Below are 23,746 nucleotides of genomic sequence, written 5' to 3'. Positions count from 1 at the left end.
TTATTGCTCTTGGTCTCCTCCGTGTTGTCGCACCGCACGGTTCTTAAAGGACCTCCGGGAAAGGCCCTGGGGAGACGAAAATCGACAACGACGTTCGCGTGAGCGCTCTGCCTCGGCATGGCGGGAGAAGGCGAAATCCGAGTTGCGTTGTGCGGCAAAGGTAGGTGTAACCTCCCTCTTCGGTTAACCTCTCCATTAACCCCCTCCCAAAATTTCCCTTTCCCCAATTTCGCACCGGCGGCTGGGGCGACCTAGATCTGGCTGCGTGCATCTTCCTTCGGTCTCCGACGCCGGATCAGGATCGTCGTTTCCAGCCGCGGTGGAGCCTGCGCACATCTTCTCCGACTTTCGGCCGTCTCCATTGTCTGCCATGACGGAGGTAAGGGGAAACTCCTCTGCTCTACTGTAGTGTTAGATTCATGTTGGTAGAACTAGTTGGATTCGATAAGACCGTTTATAATCCATAGATCTTGTTTGAGTAGACCGACTAGCTCCAGCTTGTGCATAATGCCGCATGACTCATCGTTTGCATACAAGCCTGGATCCTGATGGTGCACACGAGAGCAATTAGGCATGCTTCTTTTCCTCCTATAAGTTACGGTCCTATGTTAAAATGAGACCAGGAGAGGATGACCAACCTAAACTACATCTACAGCTGCAACGATGTAGAGTCTATCCAGATGCTTCGGATGAGAAGAGCCCCTTTCTATTTACTAGTGAAAACGTTCAGGTCTAGAGGACTGCTGTTTGATAGCATCAACACCTTTGTCTAAGAACAAGTCGCAATGTTTCTTCATGTCGTGGGTCATAACCAGAGGTTCAGAGTCATCCATAGCATATTCAGGCGATCCACGAAGACTATCTCTCGGTACTTCCAGCAGGTGTTGTACGCAATTGGGGAGCTCGGAGGTGAAATGATCAAGCTAACATCAACAAACACACCACCCAAGATCAAGAACAGCTATAGGTGGTTCGCGTATTTTGGGGTGAGTACAAAATCATGTTTGTTCTACTTATCAGATGTGTGGTACTGTCACAAACATGACGGTGTGCTAATTGTTTGACCAGATTGCATTGGGGCTATTAATGGTACTCATGTGACTGCAAAGGTACGGAGATCAATGTCTGTAGCATACCGCAAGAGGAAGCACTACACCAGCCAAAACGTACTAGCAGCTATGGATTCCGATATGAGGTTCATATACGTGCTTGCTGAGTGGGAGGGTTCAGCTCATGATGCGAGCATCCTGGCCGATAGCTTGTCAAGGCATGGTGGGTTGCAAATCCTTGAGGGTAAGTTCTATCTTGGAGATGCTAAATTTGCATGCCGACCTGGTATTCTACCTCCCTTCAGGAAAATACGGTACCACCTTAACGAGTTCACTCCCAGGAACCGACCTCAGAATGCGGAAGAGTTGTTCAATCTGAGACACTCAAGCCTTAGAGTCACCATTGAGAAGGCCTTTGCTGGATTGAAAACAGATTCAAGGTCCTTGACGAGAAACCGTTTCACACTTTTGACAGTCAAGTAAAGGTGGTCCTTGCTTGCTGCATTCTTCACAACTGAATCCTAGGTTGGGGCGAGGATGACTTCTTCCAAGAGGAAGTCACTTTTGATGAAGTTGAGACCGGCCATGGCGTGGAGGCAGGCGACAATGAAGGCTAGAAGGAGAAGAGGCAAAAGTGGGCAGACGCAATGTGGAAAGCCAGAGGCAACACCATCATTTGAGAAGGAGAAGAACAAGTGAAGAAGTGAAGTTAAGAAGTGAAGAAGAAGAACCCCCAGTGATCCCTTTTTTCTCGAACCACAATTTGATCCCCGTATGTTGAACTACCCTGTGATGATAAACTGTCATTCGTAGTAGCTAGGAAGCATCGTTATGAACTACCATTCATACTAGCTAGGCTGATTTTGTGAACTACTAGCTTCGTAAGTCTGGACTGTCATGAACTGAGATTTCTGTGTCATGTGAGGTGATAGTATTGTAAGGCTGTCAGTTGTAGATAAGAGGTGATCTTAGGTATGCCTGGATGGTACCAAACATGTGTGGGTTGGTTGCTGATACGTCCAAAACGTATCTACTTTCCCGAACACTTTTGCTATTGTTTTGCCACTAATTTGTGTATTTTGGATACAACTAACACGGACTAACGTTGTTTTCAGCAGAATTGCTCTGGTGTCTCGTTTTTGTGCAGAAATCCAACTTTCAGGAAAATCCCCGGAATTTATGTCGAGGTCTTATTTTTCTAGAAGAATTACGGAGCCAGAAGGGCAAGCCAGGTGGAGGCCCGAGGCCCCCACACACCAGGCCGGCGCGGCCCAGGAGGGGGGCGCGCCGCCCTACTGTGTGGCCGCCTCGGCTGGCCTCTGACGCCCCTCTCTGGACTATTTAAGGGTTTCGATCTAAAAACGCGAGACGAGAAGTCGAAGTCGCCAGAAACCATCCGATGACGCCGCCACCGTCGCGAAACTCCATCTCAGGACCAGAAACTCCGTTCTGGCACTCCGCCGGGACGATGAATCGGAGGAGATCATCGCCATCATCACCACCGACGCCTCTCCATCGACCAGTCATGTTTCCCCCATCCATGTGTGAGTAATTCCCCCGCTGTAGGCTGAAGGAGATGGTTGGGACTGGATGACATTGGTCATGTAATAGCATAAGATTGTTAGGGCATAGTGCCTAGTGTCCGTAATTGGTACTTTTATGATATTGTTGCAACTTGTTATGCTTAATGCTTGTCACTAGGGCCCGAGTGCCATGATCTCAGATCTAAACATGTTATCAATTCATGATGATATTCATTGCTTTATGATCTTACCTGCAAGTTGTATACACGTATTGTTGTCCGGAACCCGAGGCCCCAAAGTGACAGAAATTGGGACTACCGAAGGGGAAGGCGGTGATATGAGGATCACATGTGTTCACGGAGTGTTAATGCTTTGCTCCGGTGCTCTATTAAAATGAGTACCTTAATTTTCGGTAGATTCCCTAGAGGCCCTGCGCCTACCAGCTGGTAGGACAAAAGATGTTGTGCAAGTTTCTCATTGCGAGCACGTACGACTAAATATGGAACACATGCCTATTGATTGATTAGTACTTGGATACTTGTTTTATTATTATCCGCAAATGCCCTACCTTGATTGTTACATGAGTTTCTCTCATCCATGCAACGCCCATTCATCCATCCCCGTGCCTACGATATTTTAATCCCGATGTTTATTATAATCAATACTGCTTGTCTTTGTTGCTCTGTCGCTGATATTTCACCACTGCTATCGCTATAAAGCTGTTACTATCGATAAACTCTTGCGAGCAAGTTTGTTTCCAGTGCGACTGAATTGACAACTCCGCTGTTAAGGCTTACAAATATTCTTTAGCTCCCCTTGTGTCGAATCAATAAATTGGGTTTTACTTCCCTCGAAGACTGTTACGATCCCCTATACTTGTGGGTTATCAGTTGAAGGTAAACTATTAAGCTTCATGCACTAACCAACTATTCCATAAGACCGATCTGGTGGAAAGAGTTAGGCAATCTACTTATACAGTTTAATATCCTCCTCACATGTAACGCGAAGATAAGTCAACACGTGTAAACAAAGGCGTATGGCTCTAGAGGCCAGTACAAAGACAGGAGGGGGTAACATCAATTTCTCTACTATATTAAATGGCTAGAGGTGGTGAGATGGTTGGTAGGTCAGTCATCTCTCCCACAAGGAAAAATCGCTGACACTATTTTTTTTTTGGAAGAAAACCAAGTTTCAATCCCACGCACGCACGATACCCCATCAGCCTCCTCTGGAGAAACCGAAAGAAATTCAATGGACGGTTGGAGCACACGCACGACTCCTAGAAAACCAAACTGCCGAAAATCATCCACGGTTGTTCCTCCATGTCATCGCATCGTCTTCTCTTTCGTCCCCAGTCCCTTTCCATCATCTACGCCTCACGCCGCGCCGGCCGGGGGAGTGTAGTTATGCCGGTGGGCTTCTCCGTGCTGCGCGCTGGCGTCGGGCACCCCCGCTGTCGCCTTAGGCGGCGGCGCGTCGAGGAGCAGCAACGATAAAAATATAGATCTGTGCTCCACATGGGAAGTCATTTCCGTCCGTTTGCCACGACCATCACCACCTCAATCTGAGCGACGCCGCACCGCTGCCGCCTCAGACTGCAGCGCCAGGAGTAGTCGGGCCGAGGGCCACGGGCGCGGGTGCCAAGACTGAAGGCCTCGTCGGTCTCTGCTGGTCCTCGGGAGGATTTTTCACCATGGCCGCCGATCTCGCGTCCGACCCAACTGTCGAACTTCCTCCAATCCGTAAGCTCATCTGCCCCTACTGGACCAACTCACTGGCTTGCGATGGAGATGCAACTATTGCCCTGCAGCTTGTTCTACTCTACATGGTCTGTAGCTCTGTTTGGTCAAACAGTGCAAAGTTCAAACCTATACTAAATCTCCATATGCTTCGTATGCATATTATGTTGTCAAATCCAGGCATAATATTCACGGGTAGCTTGTGTTATCATGCAGGTCACTTAACACCCCGTAGTTGATGCTTCCAGGTGTACCTTGTCAGGTATCACATTATCCAGTCAGTACTACAATGGGGATCTCTCCTGAGTAAATTTCTCAACTTGTACATTATGTGGTTGTAGGAAATTTAAACTATTCATGCCCATCCTTAGCTTGGTCTAGATGCTAACACATTGTTCTCGTATTGTAGTTGAAATGATTCAGAAGTTTTCTTGCATCAGATTATTGCGCTTATTTTATTTTCCAACTTATCAATTCAATTGTCTGCATGCCCAAGAAAATTGCATGAAACAGGGGATATTTTCGTGCTTCTGCAGCTGAAATTTCCGCAGACAGTCTAAACTCTAAATATTCCATGGAGACACTGCTGTAGTATTTTCCTATAGCGTCTTATCAGGACCCTACACTTGAGTGCCCAACAGAGGAGCCGTTTAATCTGTGTATCCGTGGAGACATTGCAAATATCTAATATGCTTATATATTTGTTGCCCTTCTTATTTTTTTTTATATACGTGCCTTTGGAATTTAAAGCGTGGCTCCATGGCACTTCTTTTGTTATTTCAGATGTTGAGGAAATTTACTAAACAATTGAATGGGGAGGACTCAAGTTGGAATATCTTCAATACTCTCTTTTTGGCTATTGAATCAATAGCTGGTTCTATGGTGGAGGTAAAGGTTTGTCAGCTATTATAATGCTCATTTTTTGGTTTCCATAAATGCTTTTGGAGACTTTAGTAGAGATTGCCCCCTCAACATCCAATGTACATAAAATCTTAAATGTTTCCTTTGCACTATTATTGCGGGAGATAACATTTTTGTCAAGGTTATTTGTGATTTGCTAAATCTCTTGTAAATCACTAAGTAAAAGAAAATAAATGCCGAGTAACCTCATGTAGGCATTTGTTTTAATTATCTCATGTGTATGTGGTTAGTCAGTATCCAAGATTTCTGAGGGCCCATTCAAATTTTCTGAAGATAGTTGTCAAGTTATTTCAGTTCATGCATGAGATGAATCCTCGAGTTCAAGTTATTTATGTATAGTTTGTTCAGTTGTAACATGGATGTCTTTTTATCATTATTGTAGTGTGTCCTTTTCTAAGCAATGCATGCTTGCACTTCTATTTACAATTGAATCGTCCACAAACTTGACCGGATCGTGGCAGTACCACCGCCTACCATTTCCTTGTCCCTGAGGTGCGAGGCCACCGCGTACTTCTCCCCTCTCCTGGATCACTCTTCCTCCGGAGTCCACAAACCGCAGCCAAGAAATCCACTAAGCAGAAAAACATGATGCGAGCCTCTCCGCCTGGCACGTGTCTGTCACTGGAGTGGAGTACAGGTAGTCTGAGCCACCGAGTGTTCCTGTTTTGATTTGCAACATAGTTGACTGTTGAATCAGATTTTTTTTCCGAATTTTGAAGTTGTAGTAGCCTAAGAACAGTTAGTGTTAGTAAACTTGGTACTGAAAGGTATGAAACTGACGTGATACCATTTGTTCAAGGAGTCAGGATTCAGGGTAGTATTTTTGTTGCCTTCAAAGCTGAGGTTAATTACATTCCTGAACCATGATCGTTCTAGAGAAGCCTAGCGTCATCAGGTTTACATATACACCCTCGTTTCCTGTATCAGTTTAACCTAAGGGATTGGTGTTGTCATGATATGAGCCACTTCTGTATTGATAATGGAAAATGCGGTGTCACAAAAAAGGTGAGCCCAAGCATAAGGCTGTTGGAGCAAACAGATTTTGAATCCACTACTCAATGATGAAAATTATAAAGGAAAGATAATGCTTTTCACATAGATTGGTTGAGAGAATCTTTTTTTTCATACATTGGATACTTGAATTATGTATATGCTTCCTATTATATTAAACACAACAGTACACTACTTTTCCCACAAAACACATAAACATAACGCTGCACTAATAATGTTTTGAGTTAAAACCTTAAGCTCTAAGATAACACAGAGCCTACATGCATTTCAGATTAATCCGCACTGAAGTCACGGTGCTGCCTAACTTCCTTGGATGTTTTCTGGACAGAGGCACTTTGTATTCAGGTAAAACCAACCTTTTCGTAGCAGTTGGTATTTTCCAATTGCATTGTTCATCACTAAATAGAATCACATTTCTCATGTATTATCTGTCTGTTGCTAAACTACGTGTCAATATATTTTTGCAATCCAAAGAAACTCATGAACCCACTGAAAACCTATATATGAAGTTCTAGATGGAGAATGGTCCGATTGCGTGCATCTGATCCCGCCTCAAGAGTACTGTTTTCTAGAGTATGATGGGCATCTGAATGAATTTACCTTTCTCATGTTTTGCCGAGAGTGCATAGGTGCTGGAGAGGATGGTGGTTGATTTAAAGTTCGGAAGTATGATGCACATCTATAGATTGCTATTAAGATGAAAGCTATAGATTATGCCAAATGAGTCCGTGGAGGCAGTCCCAAACTGCTACTTGATGGAGGAACTTCGATACCCAGGTTGGTGTTGTCCTTGGTTATGGCACCCCAAGGTCTGAATTTTGGCTATACCCATCGAGAGCTTCTATTGCATTTTTTTTTTGTCATTCTTTGTAATCTTTCACTCTATTGGGTAAATTTTATTGAGTAGTGCTCACTGCTTCTATTACGATGAGCGTGAGAGGGTCCATGGAAATGCATCCTGATGTTCCTTATTTCTCTAATCTCAAGGGAGATCACCTCAGTTGATCGATGTATAAGTATATGTACTGGTTTCTGAATTCAAACGTGCAAGGGAGAAGGTGCATGTGGAGGGGTATGGTGTTGCGCAGGCATAGGAGAAGTAAATGGTGCGGACGGCGTCCGCAACCGCTTCATTGGGCTGGTTCAGGACGTAATACTCTGTAATAGATATGTATGGTGCTCGGATCCTCTTCATTTCCTCCCGATGACCCTAAATTTGCAACATTATTTCTAGATATGAATCATGGAACAACAACAGTTATAGATAGTGAAAAGGCACGATAAATATTAAATTATGTATGATATTATAATTTCTGAGCTTTTGCTTAGATGGTGTAACAAATGTGTGACTGAACTACAAAATACTGTGTGACAGATGCATAGTAGATTAAAGGCTTATTTTTTACTTGCTGTTAGACATTGATATGGTTTTAATTGTTCCAAGTTTACGCATTCACCAAATGTAAAACTGTTCTATTTATAGTACGCATGTCAGCTTTCGTGCCAATCTTCAGCCATGAGCTCGATTATCAAATTTACATGCGTGGCTACAGAAAAATTAATGGATCGTGGCAACGCACGGGCATTCAACTAGTTTAGAATAAATTGTGAAAACTAGGACTCGAACTCGAGACACTGACTCGAATACCATGTTAAGTTTCATGCACTAACCAACTATTTCAAAAGACCGATCTGATGGAAAGAGTTACGCAATCAATTTATACAGTTTAACACAAACAAACAGAAAAAGCTTTTTTTTGCCCAAATCATACAGTCCGACCTACCAAATAAAAGGCCATATTCTGCCTCGTGGCTCGTTTCAAATGTGTAGGTGCTCTCGCACCACTGCGCCAATGAGCCATGAATCGGATTCAGCCTACCAAACACACCCTTGTAGCTTCGGGGAGGAAGAAAACTCGTTGGATTGCTAGAGCAGCGGTTTTGTTATCGTCGTGATGTTGGAGTGAGATCAGGTGACATGCATCTTTTGCATGTTACCGTGTGACATGCAGCCTAAAGCTAAGTTTAAACATTGCGAAAAAATTGAAAAAAATCATGCATGTTCACAACACATATTAAGACAACTCCTAAAATTTTCAGATCAAAATTCGAAATATACATCGAGAAACAAAAAAGAGAAACTCAGATGTGAATAGTCTACAGAGAAACTCAGATTTGAATTCGGGAACTATTCATGAAAGATTTCTCTTTTTTGTTTCTCGATGTATGTTTCGAATTTTGATCTGAAAATTTTAGAAGTTATCTTAATATGTGTTGTAAACATGCATGATTTTTTTCAATTTTTTTCGCAATGTTTAAACTTGGCTTTAGGCCGCATGTCACACGGTGACATGCAAAAGGTGCATGTCACCTGATCTCACTCCCGTGATGTTGGCCTCTTGCAGATTCGATTCGGTCACGGGAGAGGGAGCTGCCATTTTTCGGGAGCGAGGACTGTCAAGTTATGGAGTGCGCACTGCATGGAGCCATGAATCAAGATGTAAGGGCATCTCCAGCAGCGCGACCCAAACCAACGTTGAGCGATCGTTTGCTTCCGCGTGGATCGGAAATGCGTCTGGCACCACCTCTAGCGGGACGATGCAAAGTGACCGGGCCGTCCGCGGAGACGCAAACCTGGCCCAAATATGCGTCAGGTTTGCGTTTCTGCGGACGCTCGGCGGACGCGCAAAGTGTCCGCTCGCTTCCCCATCGGGCCCGCCTGGCAGCGAGCCTGCATCTAGGGCATCGCTTCGGCGGTCAGTGTTTCCGCGTCTGCGCCGCAGCCTTCGCCATCAATGGCGCGGCTGCCTGTTCTGCACGCGCACTAGCGGGCGGCAGCTAGGCTTCTGCGCCACCTTCATGCCATCGTATCCCGCGCACGGCCGCGCTTAAAAGACCACCGGCCGCGTTCCTCCTTCCCCCACACCTCCACTCGCACCACCACCGTCGCAACGCCATGGGGAAGAAGAACGACTTTGAGGCCTCCGGCAGCGGCTGCAAGAGGGTCCCGCTCCCCGTCACGATGGGGAGGCTCATGCATGGCAAATGGATGCCGTGCGAGGGCTGGTCCGGCGTGCAACTGCCTGGCGGCTGGCGGCTCAGCTGCCGCCGGGTGCCCATCCCTCCCGTCCCTGCGCGAGCCTGATCGGACCGTGGAGATCCGGCGAAGGAGGCGGTACCTGCCGCCGGACCTCCGCGACGATCCGACGTACGCCATCGACTCCGACAGCTGGCGTACGTATCTGTCGATCGAGACGGATAAGAGAAGAAGGGCGGACTTCATGGGCGACAGGGATTTTCCCTTCGGGTCTGCACCGCCGACTCGTCCACGAAGACAGGAGGCGCCGAGGCGTCGTCAGCAGGCGGCGACGCGCGCGCAGCACAACGACGACGATGACCACGACGACGACGCCTACGCCGCCTACAACTATGAGGACGACTACATCGAGGCGCTCGCGTACCATAATGAGGAGGTGAAGGACGACATCGATGACTACGTCGTGGCCGTCTTCCACGAATGGCAGCAGGCCGTGGCGGAGGGCCGCGTTTTCGAGTTCCCGGAGAACATGACGGACGACGAGATGGCGAAGCTCGGCGTCCTCGTCTCCGAGAACGACGCGCCTGTGCAGCCGCCGCAGCCGCCACAGCCGCCGCTGCCCCGGTACGCCATCGGCGTCATGCCGCCGGGCCTATCGGAGGATGAAGCCCTTCGACTGGCACTACAGGACTCGGCGGCGCCACAACCGCAACCCTGGGCACCTCCACCGCCGCCATAGCCGCAGCCCTGGGCACCTCCTCCACCGCCGCCACAGCCGCAGTCCTGGGCGTCTCCTCCACCGCCGTCACAACCATACCCCTGGGCGCCTCCACCGCCGCCACAGCCGCAGCTCTGGGCGCCTCCACCACCGCAGTCCTGGGCGCCTCCTCCACCTCCAGCACCGCCGGCGCGCCCGGCGTACGCTCCCCCGGATGACAATTGGCCGTGGGTGATACCGGAGCTGATCGTGCTCGACAGCGACGAGGAGCAACAATAGGCGTTAGGTTTTTTTTTATGTTTTAACTATGTAAATTATGTTTCATGTATTAAAAAAATGATTCGGCTAAAAAAAATGCGTCGTGCCGCTGGAGCCACCCCCGATGCAAACGGACGCGCGGTCGATTTCAACCATTTCTGCCGACGCAAACGAACGCGCGTAGACGCTAAAATGCGTCGCACCGCTGAAGATGCCCTGAGGGTAGTAGGAAGCATCCAAGGGTTCCTCAAACCCAAGAAAGATGCTGCAGCACCGTACGTGGGACTGGATGGGAGAACACATCAACTCCATTGGCACGACGACGAACAAGAAAACGATAAAGATAAAGGGGAGCCTCATCCATATACCGTGGGTGGCAATAGCAGCAACTATGCGTGGAGTGCTAGATAGCGGGGAATGGTGTTCCTTGTTTTAAATGGCCTATTATCAGAACTTAGACTATTTTTCCCTTTTCAAAACTTTAAAATTTCAATAACCCTTGTAGTCACGACATGTTAGATGGTTTACATGATGAAATGGAGGACACGCCATTTTGATTGACAAATTTCTTCAAAATCTGGTGTGTCATGTAATTTAATTAGGCCATTTAGAGTAAGAAGGAACATAGAAATTATAATTTTTAAAAATAACAAGAAATGGTTTATAGTTTGGAAAAAGACGTCAAAGAATTGGGAAATGAGAGGAGAAAAACATGCATGTACAATCACTGACAAAAGCCAAGCTACGCAAATGACTCGCTGCAGTCAGGAGGCAGGCTTGTGGCCAGACAGAAGTAGACGCATAGATTTGCTACTCGCTGATGCAGCAGCAGCGGGTACAGAAAAATAAAGCGCGGCACGGACGTGACCGGACGGCGGTCGTCGTAGCCAGCGAGTACGTGCGTCCCTGTTCGGGAGCCGTGCCGCTGGGCCCGGACTCACTTTAATCCCGCGCTGCTGCTCTAGTTGACCTGGGTGTTTGTGTACGTGTGTATGTTGTGGCTAGTCAGATGCATGCCGTGCTTTTCTCCGGTTCCACAGTGCAGCTTTGCTGCGTCCTTCAGTTTTATCGGGACATGGGATTTCAGCACAACTCGAGATAAATTGGTGCATGAAAACCGGAAGTTCAAAAAAACACCCTATCTCTTTGTTAATACCGCGCGATAGCATATTTTGAAGGCCCGCGCTAAATTCTAGTGGTTTTTGCTCACTACGACGGTATTTACGAAATAGTATATTATATCGCGCTAAAATATCATAGCGTTTGCTCGCTACTTTTTACAGCCTATTGGTCCGAGGGTTTGAACTTTCCTCGTTAAGAAAATAAAAAGTTTCCTTTTGTTTGTTGTGGTAATGAAAGTCAATCCGTCGATTATTCCTCTTCTGAATCTAGATAATATCGATAATATTGATAATTATTTATAAATAATGTATACAATGTGGCTACCTCGTGAAATATTGATGTTAGGCTTCTAAAAAAATTGGAGGAACTATTTTTGTGCGGAATACATAAGATGAGATAGATAAGATCACGCATCATATTCTCGGATGATCATTTGCTTTTTCAAATCAAGCCTAGTTTGTCGGATCCATGATGCTTAAATTGGTCAACATCATCTGGCTCTCCTCGGACAACAATTTGGCCTCTACCTCAATGGCTCTTTACCGGACATTGCTCTCTTCAATTTCAAGAGCTCTATTTTAAAGGGCAATTAAACTAGAACATATGGTCTTTTTCTCCCAACGTTGCCTTAGATCCCTCTTGACTTTGGCCTCCTCCCTGGCTTGGGTGGCTGCTGCTTGGGCGGCCCTTGCCTTGGTGGCATCACACCGGCCGACGCGTTCCATGGTCTTAAGGGCACGCACAACTGGCGTCAACTCTTTCTTCAGCTTGACCATGGGCTTGGCCTTGCGGCTGGGGGTGACGGTGTCCTCCATCGCTTGCTAGGGCTTGAGCAGCTGCACTGGAGAAAGATGTGAGAGAGTGCCGCAAGAGGAACTGGCTTCTATGCCACTAGTGGGAGGCCATGGGTGTGTGTGCGCGGGGGGGGGGGGGGGGGGGGACAAAAGGGAGACATAGACGGATGCATGGTCGGTCCGTGTGACCAAAGGTAGATCCATTTTGGTCGCACCGCTAGGCTACCTCTCATATCTGCGTTTATACATTCGGATAGTACGTGTCCGTTTGGGTCGGGTCTCTCGAGATACCCAACCCATGTTACACGAGTTCTTCCTAAAGGCGAAACCCACATAGATTGTCGAAATAGACAAATGGCTACAATGGACGATCTATTTTTCCACTCCATGGAAGAGAGAGATTTTAGTTCCTACGGGCAAACCTTGAGTTTGAGGCGGACCCTAAGCCTAAGGGTGCTTTGGAACTTCCCACTATTTATGAGGTCCCTAAGGCCTGCCACATACTATGTCCGTTTCTCAAAACAAGACGTATATTTTTCCTATAAAATTAAACAACGTTAATTTTGACTAAACTTGTAGGAAAGATGATCACAAACAATAATACTATGTAGGTAAAAGATGAAGATACACTTCATTATGTACTTAATAATATTTATTTGAAATTATAGACGATGATTGCCTTTTCTTGAAACATGGTTAATCTATGCATTGTTTTACTTCTACTAAAATTTGTACGCCTTGTTTGTTGAATGGAGGGTGCCATGATGTCTGAATGGAAGATGATATTTTATATTTATGAGTTGAACCATAAGGAGCTTCACACTAGCTTAGAATGCCTGAATAACTGAGTTCTAGATTTAAAAAAATCACATATATGAATAAATTTGGCACAAAACATACAACCCTTACGTGTCATGATTCCACTTCCACATTTCATTTTTACTTGGAAATACACGAGTCGTTCCAACTTCGGAAGCCATCTTCATAAGAAGGTTTGGAAAAAATAATGTGAATCTAGAATTTCATTTTATATTGTAACACAATATACCAAAAGCTAAGCAATGGGCCTTTACAATAAATGTTATGAGTATCTAACTTGTTGTGAGGTATCTGTGTGTATAAATGTTATTCATAATATTTTTTGACGGAACAAGATCACTGTTTTCATTTCATTAAGAGAAGTAAGAATAAATGGTTGACGTGAGTACAATACACAGCTAATCTGAAAAGAAACCATGGGTCTGTTTTATTCATAAAAATATTGGAGGAACAACACTTATGAGTAGGAATTTTTTATTTGGTGATTGTATTCATCCTTTTGATTCAATGCAATGGAATATAGAAAAAGTGGTGGAATTTTTTTCCTTCGGTTTGGTATCAAAACTCCTATGCATTCCTAAGGATTCCTATCCTACGAACCAAACAATGCACATAAGAAAAAAAGTCGAAGGATGAAAATCTTACAAAATTCTTATGGCATTTCTTTGAATCAAACAAGTCTTTTTTTACACTCCTATGCACCCGGAACGAGGCAAATGCCATGAGGAGCTATGGATTTTATGGTTTACATCCGCTGAATCATTAATATAGTATGTTGTTAAAATGTTAAGGTACACATAGAGAGATTTAGCCCCTAAATGTGTTTATGTTTAGTTATGAATATCAATGGCAGAATATATGTTTGCGCATAGCTATGGAAGTCTATTGGCTCGATATGTTGAGGTATAATTGTGAGCGATCCTCGGTCATGATTGCTCGTTGAAAAGAGAGGCCAGGTTAATATGAAATGCTTCGTTATATGTTTGTTATAGTCAACCTGTTATGTCATGTATTTTTGGTGCTCGTTTCTAGCAGGCTGCCTTATTTCGTATAGGCAAAACGTATTGTAGTACTCACACCGTTCTAATAAAATATTCTCAACTTAGTAGAAAATGGGTCTTTTTCCCGGTTGGTAGGGGTCTTTAGTTCCGGTTTTCCAATCGGGACTAAAGTTCTACCTGTTTAGTTCCGGTACTTCACTAGTTTAGTCTGTAACTACACTTAATTTGTAGTCAAATTACTTACTCACGGTTAAACTTCTCGATCGGTCACCCATACTCAAACTACTCCAGCACTAGCACGCTTAACTTTTAAGTTCCTTCCGTCCAGCTTCGAAGTACTTTGCGCACACGTTATTGATATTTGTATCATATCAATCCTATTAACCTCTTGGTCATGATGTCACAATTCTTCATTATTTGAATTCTAAATAACTATTTCAATAAATAAAAATAATGAAGTAATAATAATTTTGAATAAATAAGTAAAAATAACTTTTTAATTTTTTTTTGCAAAACCTAAACCTGAAAATTTTCAAATTTCCCTTTGGCAGTTTGAGAATCTAAAATTGGCTAAGCGCGCATAGCCGTCTGAAATTGAATATAACTTTTCGCGTAGATAGATTTTCATATATTAAACATTTTTTTCGAGTTTTGTATGCAAAAGTTATTGCCATCTTACGAAAAAAATCTGTTTTTTTTTTTTGCAAAATAAGTCAAAATTCATGTTTGTTATTTTTCATAATACCTAGATCACCTAACCTACCTACCTACATCTAAAAGGACTTTTTATTTTTATTTTCTATTATTTTATTTTGTATTTTGCGAAGTTAAAAAAGACGATCCACGGAAGGTGTGACATCAACTAGGACTAAAGATAGACTTTTAGTCTCGGTTGAGGACACCAACCGAGACTAAAGACTTTCGCACCAGCCGCATCCTGCCACAACTCATTTAGTCCCGGTTGGAGACACCAACCGGGACTAAAACCGTGAGGCGTCCTAGCCGTTGGAACCAAGACTAATGCTCACATTAGTCCGGGTTACAAACACGGCCGGGACTAATGCTCCAAGCAGCTCCAAACAAAAGACATGTTTTCTACTAATGATGTATCTATAACTAAAATATATCTATATACATTCATATCTAGACAAAGTTGAGAAGTGTTTTAGTAACAGATGGAATATCGGAAATTCAATTTGGCACCCGGGTGCTCATGCTCCCTCTGCAAAAAAAAAACCATATTTTGAAGTGTTGAAAATTTTTGACAATTTTTTTTACATGTACATCTTCACAATATATGTGTGTTCGTCAAGTTTCACGAAAAAACATATTTTTTGTGGCCTATGTAAAAAAGAGAAAACTTATCTTTTGAAAAGCATTATTTTAGCACTGAGTTTTGTCTTTTTACATACGCCACATGACAAGTCAATTTTTTATGAAACAATTTTGTGAGGGCGTAGCACGTGAAGATATACGTGTAAATTTTTTGTTTCAATTTTTTAAATTCAAAATATATGTAAGTTATATTTTAAAATAGAGGGAGCATATGCTCCATGTTCCAAAACACCACTCCCATGTCTACCGAAGTAGTGTTGGCATGTACGTTGACATGTTGGGTAGGAGTAGGGACAAGTATGGACTAGATAAGTAGAACAGTTAAAAGGGTTGTCGTAGTTAACTCAAAAGGGTGGTAGCAAGGCAACCAACTCTAATCATGGAGGCGTGCAATATCCGCCTTAACTTCATCATAATCTCGCATCAAAATGCTGTCAAGCGGTAGCAGTAACATCATAAAGCGTACGAAGCAGCAAAAGGAGACACCTCGCCGCCCCTGCATGCATGCCACGGCATGACATGCCGAGTTTGCAAGCAAAGAAGTGAAATTATGCGGCGATTCGCTGTGACTTTGTACAATCGCAGTACTTAAACTACTCTACTGACGGTGCTCGTGCATGGAACATATACAATGAACTTCACACGTGAGACAAAGACTAGGGCCAGTTTCTCATTGGTACTCGCGAAAGCCAAAGCCGGCGAGAGCTGGCAAGTGTGAGAGCGGCGACATTGGTACTGTGTTTTTCACCTTGGACACTGTTAAAGCAAACGAAACCGCAGCCTTAATCCGTGTCTCAGCTAGCCTAAAGATGACGAATGAACCTCAACTGGCACTTGGCTCACTCATCGCACTTGAAGCAGGCCCTCGTACGGCTAACTGGGATTAACCCAAGAACTGAATGAACCTTATTACTAACATACGCCTTTTGAGACTGATATAGATACGAACGGCAACATGTTGATGCACACACACGTGGGGCATGCATGTCAGCATGTTTACAAGCGCGCGAGGGAGTAATTATGGTCTTAATCAGAGTGCACACTTTTTGTATGTATGCAAGCATCCTTTCTTCGGTTTTCGTCAGGTTTCCGTAATTAACTTGCACTACGGGAGTCACGCCGTGCGCCGACGGCCCCGCACCATCGGCACAGGACAATCCACCGTCGGCACCGTCTCTGCCGACGGTGACCGTCGGCGTCTGCGCGTCGGCATAGCTCACGTCGGGGGCGGCGCACTCACCGTCGGCACAAAATGGCACCGTCGGCACACGCGTGTACCGACGGCTGGACGGTGGCCGTCGGTCGTCACCACCGTCGGCGCAACCCATCTCGCCGTGACGCGCCGGCCGTTAACTGCCCTGCTGTGCCGACGGTGACCCCGTCGGCACCTTTTCTTTTTTTTTTCCCAGTTTTGGCGCCAAAACGTCCCTGCTGCTCGATCTGGGAAAAAAACGAAAAACCTGGGCCGGCTGCAACTATGGGCCTGTGCCGACGGTGACACCGTCGGCACAGCCGGCCCAGGTTTTTTTCAGTTTTTTGCCATTTTGGCTCTACTAGCTCAGAAAATTGCAGAAAATGCACATATTATAACATTGAATGTCCAGTAACATATATAGCACCATAGAGCACAAAGATATCACCGTATAGCACCAAAACTCACAAATATAGCATCAAATCTCACAAATAGCACAAATATAGCATACAAGACCATGGTACATACACGGGATCCACTACAAAAATGAAGCGTGTCATCATGTGCTAGTACAATGTAGAAAATATGGTGGTGCACCATGATACGTCCAAAACGTATCTACTTTCCCGAACACTTTTGCTATTGTTTTGCCTCTAATTTGTGTATTTTGGATGCAACTAACACGGACTAACGATGTTTTCAGCAGAACTGCTCTGGTGTCTCGTTTTTGTGCAGAAATCCAACTTTCGGGAAAAACCTCGGGATTTTGACGAAAGGCCCTATTTTCCCAGAATGCGGCGGAGCCGAAGGACAATTCAAGTGGAGGCCCGAGGGGCCCACACCGTAAGGCGGCGCGGCCTAGGGGGGCCGCGCGGCCCTATGGTGTGGCCCCTCGGCTGGCCTCCGACGCCCTCCTTCGGACTATTTATCGGCCTCGACCTAAAAACGCACGGGGAGAAGTCGAAGTCGCCAGAAACCCTCCAGAACGCCGCCACATCGCGAAACTCCGTCTCGGGAGCCAGAAGTCTCCGTTCTGGCACTCCGCCGGGACGGGGAATTGGAGGAGATCATCGCCGCCATCACCGCTGATACGTCTCCAACGTATCGATAATTTCTTGTGTTTCATGCCACATTATTGATGTTATCTACATGTTTTATGCACACTTTATATCATATTCGTGCATTTTCTGGAACTAACCTATTAACAAGATGCCGAAGTGCCGATTCTTTGTTTCTAGCTGTTTTTGGTTTCAGAAATCCTAGTAAAGAAATATTCTCGGAATTGGACGAAATAAAAGCCCAGAGGCCTATTTTCTCACGAAGCTTCCAGAAGACCGAAGACGAGACGAAGAGGGGCCACGGGGTGGCCAAACCCTAGGGCGGCGCGGCCCCACCCCTGGCCGCGCCGGCCTATGGTGTGGGCCCCCCGTGCCGCCTCTCGACTTACCCTTCCGCCTACAAATAGCCTCCGTGACGAAACCCCCAGTACCGAGAGCCACGATACGGAAAATATTACTGAGACGCCGTCGCCGCCGATCCCATCTCGGGGGATCACCGGAGATCGCCTCCGGCACCCTGCCGGAGAGGGGAATCATCTCCCGGAGGACTCTACACCGCCATGGTCGCCTCCGGAGTGATGAGTGAGTAGTCTACCCCTGGACTATGGGTCCATAGCAGTAGCTAGATGGTTGTCTTCTCCCCATTGTGCTATCATTGTCGGATCTTGTGAGCTGCCTATCATGATCAAGATCATCTATATGTAATTCTATATGTTGCATTTGTTGGGATCCGATGAATAGAGAATACTTGTTATGTTGATTATCAAAGTTATGCTTATGTGTTGTTTATGATCTTGCATGCTCTCCGTTTCTAGTAGAGGCTCGGCCAAGTTTTTACTTTTAACTCCAAGAGGGAGTACTTATGCTCGATAGTGGGTTCATGCCTGCATTGACACCAGGACGAGTGACGAGAAAGTTCTAAGGTTGTGTTGTGCTTGTTGCCACTAGGGATAAAACATTGATGCTATGTCTAAGGATGTAGTTGTTGATTACATTACGCACCATACTTAATGCAATTGTCCGTTGCTTTGCAACTTAATGCTTGGAGGGGTTCGGATGATAACACTGAAGGTGGACTTTTTAGGCATAGATGCGGTTGGATGGCGGTCTATGTACTTTGTCGTAATGCCCAATTAAATCTCACTATACTCATCATGATATGTATGTGCATGGTCATGCTCTCTTTATTTGATTGCCCAACTGTAATTTGTTCACCCAACATGCTTGTTCGTCTTATGGGAGAGACACCTCTAGTGAGCTGTGGACCCCGGTCCAATTCTCTTTACTTGAAATACAATCTACTGCAATACTTGTTTTTACTGTTTTCTCTGCAAACAATCATCTTCCACACAATACGGTTAATCCTTTGTTACGGCAAGCCGGTGAGATTGACAACCTCATCTGTTTCGTTGGGGCAAAGTACTTTGGTTGTGTTGTGCGGGTTCCACGTTGGCGCCGGAATCTCCGGTGTTGCGCCGCACTACATCCCGCCGCCATCAACCTTCAACGTGCTTCTTGGCTCCTCCTGGTTCGATAAACCTTGGTTTCTTTACGAGGAAAACTTGCTGCTTGTGCGCATCATACCTTCCTCTTGGGGTTGCCCAACGAACGTGTGAAATACACGCCATCAAGCTCTTTTTACGGCGCCGTTGCTCGGGGAGATCAAGACACGCTTGCAAGGGGAGTCTCCACTTCTCAATCTCTTTACTTTGTTTTTGTCTTGCTTTATTTTATTTACTACTTTGTTTGCTGCATTATATCAAAACACAAAAAAATTAGTTGCTAGTTTTACTTTATTTACTTGTCTTGCACTCTATATCAAAAACACAAAAAAATTAGTTTACTTGCATTTACTTTATCTAGTTTGCTTTATTTACTATTGCTAAAATGGCCAACCCTGAAAATACTAAGTTGTGTGACTTCACAACCACAAATAATAATGATTTCTTATGCACACCTATTGCTCCACTGCTACTACAGCAGAATTCTTTGAAATTAAACACTGCTTTACTTGAATCTTGTCATGAACAATCAATTTTTCGGAATTAGTTACGATGATGCTGCTGCCCATCTTAATAATTTTGTTGAACTATGCGAAATGCAAAAATATAAAGATGTAGATGGTGATATTATTAAACTAAAATTGTTCCCTTTCTCATTAAGAGGAAGAGCTAAAGATTGGTTGCTATCTCACGCCTAAGAATAGTATTGATTCATGGACTAAATGCAAGGATGCTTTTATTGGTAGATATTATCCCCCTGCTAAAATTATATCTTTGAGGAGTAGCATAATGAATTTTAAACAATTAGATACTGAACATGTTGCTCAAGCTTGGGAAAGAATGAAATCTCTCGGTTAAAAATTGCCCAACCCATGGAGTGACTACTTGGATGATCATCCAAACCTTCTATGCGAGGACTAAATTTTTCTTCGCGGAATTTATTGGATTCAGCTGCTTGGAGGTACCTTTATGTCCATCACTCTTGGTGAAGCAACAAAGCTTCTTGATAATATGATGATCAACTACTACGAATGGCACACGGAAAGAGCTCCACAAGGTAAGAAGGTAAATTCTGTTGAGGAATCCTCTTCCTTGAATGGTAAGGTTGATGCTATTATGTCTATGCTTGTGAATGATAGGACTAATATTGATCCTAATAATGTTCCGTTAGCTTCATTGGTTGCACAAGAAGAACATGTTGATGTAAACTTCATTAAAAGTAATAATTTCAACAACAATGCTTACCGGAACAATTCTAGTAACAACTATAGGCCATATCCTTATAATAATGGCAACGGTTATGGTAATTCTTATGGTAATTCTTACAACAATAATAGGAATTCACCCCTGGACTTGAAGCCATGCTTAAAGAATTTATTAGTACACAAACTGCCTTTAACAAATCTGTTGAGGAAAAACTCAATAAAATTGATATTCTTGTTTCTAGAGTTGATAGTCTTGCTTCTGATGTTGATCTTTTGAAATCGAAAGTTATGCCTAATGAGAATCATCATAATAAAATTGTTACTACAGCAAATTCCATCCAAGTTAGAATTAATGAGAATATAAGATTAATGGCTGAAGCTGCGTGCTAGGTGGGATAGAGAAGAAAATGAAAAATTAGCTAAAGAGAAGAATATAGCTAAAGTTTGGACTATTACCACCACTAGTAATGCTAATGCTACACATGTTGCTGCACCTCCTACTCATACTAATAAAAGAATTGGTGTTAGCAATGTTTCCACTTCTAATGCAAAGCGAAAAGCTGCTGAAGCTGCTAAAGCTGCTGAAACTGCTGCGATAAAGCTGCTGAAATTTTTTCCAACATTGGGGATGATGATCCCATTGCTTTAGATTATAATGGTTTGAATTTTGATGATTGCCACATCTCTGAAGTTATAAAGTTCTTGCAAAAACTTGCTAAAAGTCCTAATGCTAGTGCTATAAATTTGGCTTTCACGCATCATATTACAAATGCTCTCATAAAAGCTAGAGAAGAGAAACTAGAGCGCGAAGCCTCTATTCCTAAAAAGCTAGAAGATGGTTGGGAGCCCATCATTAAGATGAAGGTTAAAGATTTTGATTGTAATGCTTTATGTGATCTTGGTGCAAGTATTTACGTTATGCCGAAGAAAATTTATAATATGCTTGACTTGCCACCGCTGAAAAATTGTTATTTGGATGTTAATCTTGCTGATCATTCTACAAAGAAAACTTTGGGTAAAGTTGATAATGTTCGCATTACCATTAACAATAATCTTGTTCCCGTTGATTTTGTTGTCTTGGATATTGAATGCAATGCATCTTGTCCAATTATATTGGGAAGACCTTTTCTTCGAACTGTTGGTGCTATTATTGATATGAGGGAAGGAAATATAAAATATCAATTTCCTCTCAAGAAAGGTATGGAACACTTCCCTAGAAAGAGAATGAAGGTACCTTATGATTCTATCATTAGAACAAATTATGATGTTGATGCTTCATCTCTCGATGTTACTTGATACACACTTTACGCGCCTAGGCTGAAGGCTTAAAGAAAAGCGCTTATGGGAGACAACCCATGTTTTTACCTACAGTACTTTGTTTTTATTTTGTGTCTTGGAAGTTGTTTACTACTGTAGCTACCTCTCCTTATCTTAGTTTTGAGTTTTGTTGTGCCAAGTTAAGCCGTTGATAGAAAAGTAAGTACTAGATTTGGATTACTGCGCAGTTCCAGATTTCTTTGCTGTCACGAATCTGAGCCCACTGCCCTGCAGGAAGCTCAGAAAATTATGCCAATTTACGTGCATGATCCTCAGATATGTACGCAACTTTCATTCAATTTGAGCATTTTCATTTGAGCAAGTCTGGTGCCATTTTAAAATTCGTCAATACGAACTGTTCTGTTTTGACAGATTCTGCCTTTTATTTCGCATTGCCTCTTTCGCTATGTTGGATGAATTTCTTTGATCCACTAATGTCCAGTAGCATTATGCAATGTCCAGAAGTGTTAAGAATGATTGTGTCACCTCTGAATATGTCAATTTATATTGTGCACTAACCCTCTAATGAGTTGTTTCGAGTTTGGTGTGGAGGAAGTTTTCAAGGATCAAGAGAGGAGTATGATGCAACATGATCAAGGAGAGTGAAAGCTCTAAGCTTGGGGATGCACCCGGTGGTTCACCCCTGCATATATCAAGAAGACTCAAGCGTCTAAGCTTGGGGATGCCCAAGGCATCCCCTTCTTCATCAACAAATTATCAGGTTCCTCCCCTGAAACTACATTTTTATTCGGCCACATCTTATGTGCTTTTTCTTGGAGCGTCGGTTTGTTTTTGTTTTTGTTTTGTTTGAATAAAATGGATCCTAGCATTCACTTTATGGGAGAGATACACGCTCCGCTGTAGCATATGGACAAATATGTCCTTGGTTTCTACTCATAGTATTCATGGCGAAGTTTCTCCTTCGTTAAATTGTTATATGGTTGGAATTGGAAAATGATACATGTAGTAATTGCTATAAATGTCTTGGGTAATGTGATACTTGGCAATTGTTGTGCTCATGTTTAAGCTCTTGCATCATATGCTTTGCACCCATTAATGAAGAAATACATAGAGCATGCTAAAATTTGGTTTGCATATTTGGTTTCTCTAAGGTCTAGATAATTTCTAGTATTGAGTTTGAACAACAAGGAAGACAGTGTAGAGTCTTATAATGTTTACAATATGTCTTTTATGTGAGTTTTGCTGCACCGGTTCATCCTTGTGTTTGTTTCAAATAAGCCTTGCTAGCCTAAACCTTGTATCGAGAGGGATACTTCTCATGCATCCAAAATACTTGAGCCAACCACTATGCCATTTGTGTCCACCATACCTACCTATACTACATGGTATTTTCCCGCCATTCCAAAGTAAATTGCTTGAGTGCTACCTTTAAAATTCCATCATTCACCTTTGCAATATATAGCTCATGGGACAAATAGCTTAAAAACTATTGTGGTATTGAATATGTAATTATGCACTTTATCTCTTATTAAGTTGCTTGTTGTGCGATAACCATGCTTACTTGGGAACGCCATCAACTCATTGTTGAATTTCATGTGAGTTGCTATGCATGTTCGTCTTGTCTGAAGTAAGGGCGATCTACATTGAGTTGAATGGTTTGAGCATGCATATTGTGAGAGAAGAACATTGGGCCGCTAACTAAAGCCATGATTCATGGTGGAAGTTTCAGTTTTGGACAAATATCCTCAAATCTCTAATGAGAAAAGAATTAATTGTTGTCAAATGCTTAAAGCATTAAAAGAGGAGTCCATTATCTGTTGTCTATGTTGTCCCGGTATGGATGTCTAAGTTGAGAATAATCAAAAGCGAGAAATCCAAATGCGAGCTTTCTCCTTAGACCTTTGTACAGGCGGCATAGAGGTACCCCTTTGTGAAACTTGGTTAAAGCATATGTATTGCGGTGATAATCCGGGTAGTCCAAGCTAATTAGGACAAGGTGCGAGCACTATTAGTACACTATGCATGAGGCTTGCAACTTATAAGATATAATTTACATGATGCATATGCTTTATTACTACCGTTGACAAAATTGTTTCATGTTTTCAAAATCAAAGCTCTAGCACAAATATAGCAATCGATGCTTTTCCTCTATGAGGACCATTCTTTTACTTTCAATGTTGAGTC

The 23,746-nt window shown here is 43.6% G+C and overlaps 1 long non-coding RNA gene and 1 pseudogene across 3 annotated transcripts; both read left to right on the top strand.

Annotated features, from left to right (window-relative positions):
- Positions 1 to 370: 370 nt before the first annotated feature.
- On the top strand, positions 371 to 1,729 carry LOC124672788 (annotated as a pseudogene).
- Positions 1,730 to 4,164: 2,435 nt separating this feature from the next.
- On the top strand, positions 4,165 to 7,587 carry LOC124676421. Of its 3 annotated transcripts, none has more exons than XR_006993619.1 (6): positions 4,165 to 4,314; positions 4,528 to 4,573; positions 5,095 to 5,205; positions 5,615 to 5,869; positions 6,515 to 6,588; positions 6,873 to 7,587. It is a non-coding gene; the product is annotated as an uncharacterized LOC124676421 (long non-coding RNA). The 3 variants fall into 3 exon arrangements; XR_006993616.1 differs by having other exon boundaries at positions 4,165 to 4,400; XR_006993618.1 differs by having other exon boundaries at positions 4,165 to 4,573.
- The last annotated feature ends 16,159 nt before the right edge of the window (positions 7,588 to 23,746 follow it).

The sequence above is a fragment of the Lolium rigidum genome, chromosome 7 (genome assembly GCF_022539505.1).
Source record: "Lolium rigidum isolate FL_2022 chromosome 7, APGP_CSIRO_Lrig_0.1, whole genome shotgun sequence".
Lineage (NCBI taxonomy): Eukaryota > Viridiplantae > Streptophyta > Magnoliopsida > Poales > Poaceae > Lolium > Lolium rigidum.
The sequence above is the reverse complement of the archived record's forward strand: the minus strand, read 5'-3'. Positions and strand labels throughout refer to the sequence as shown.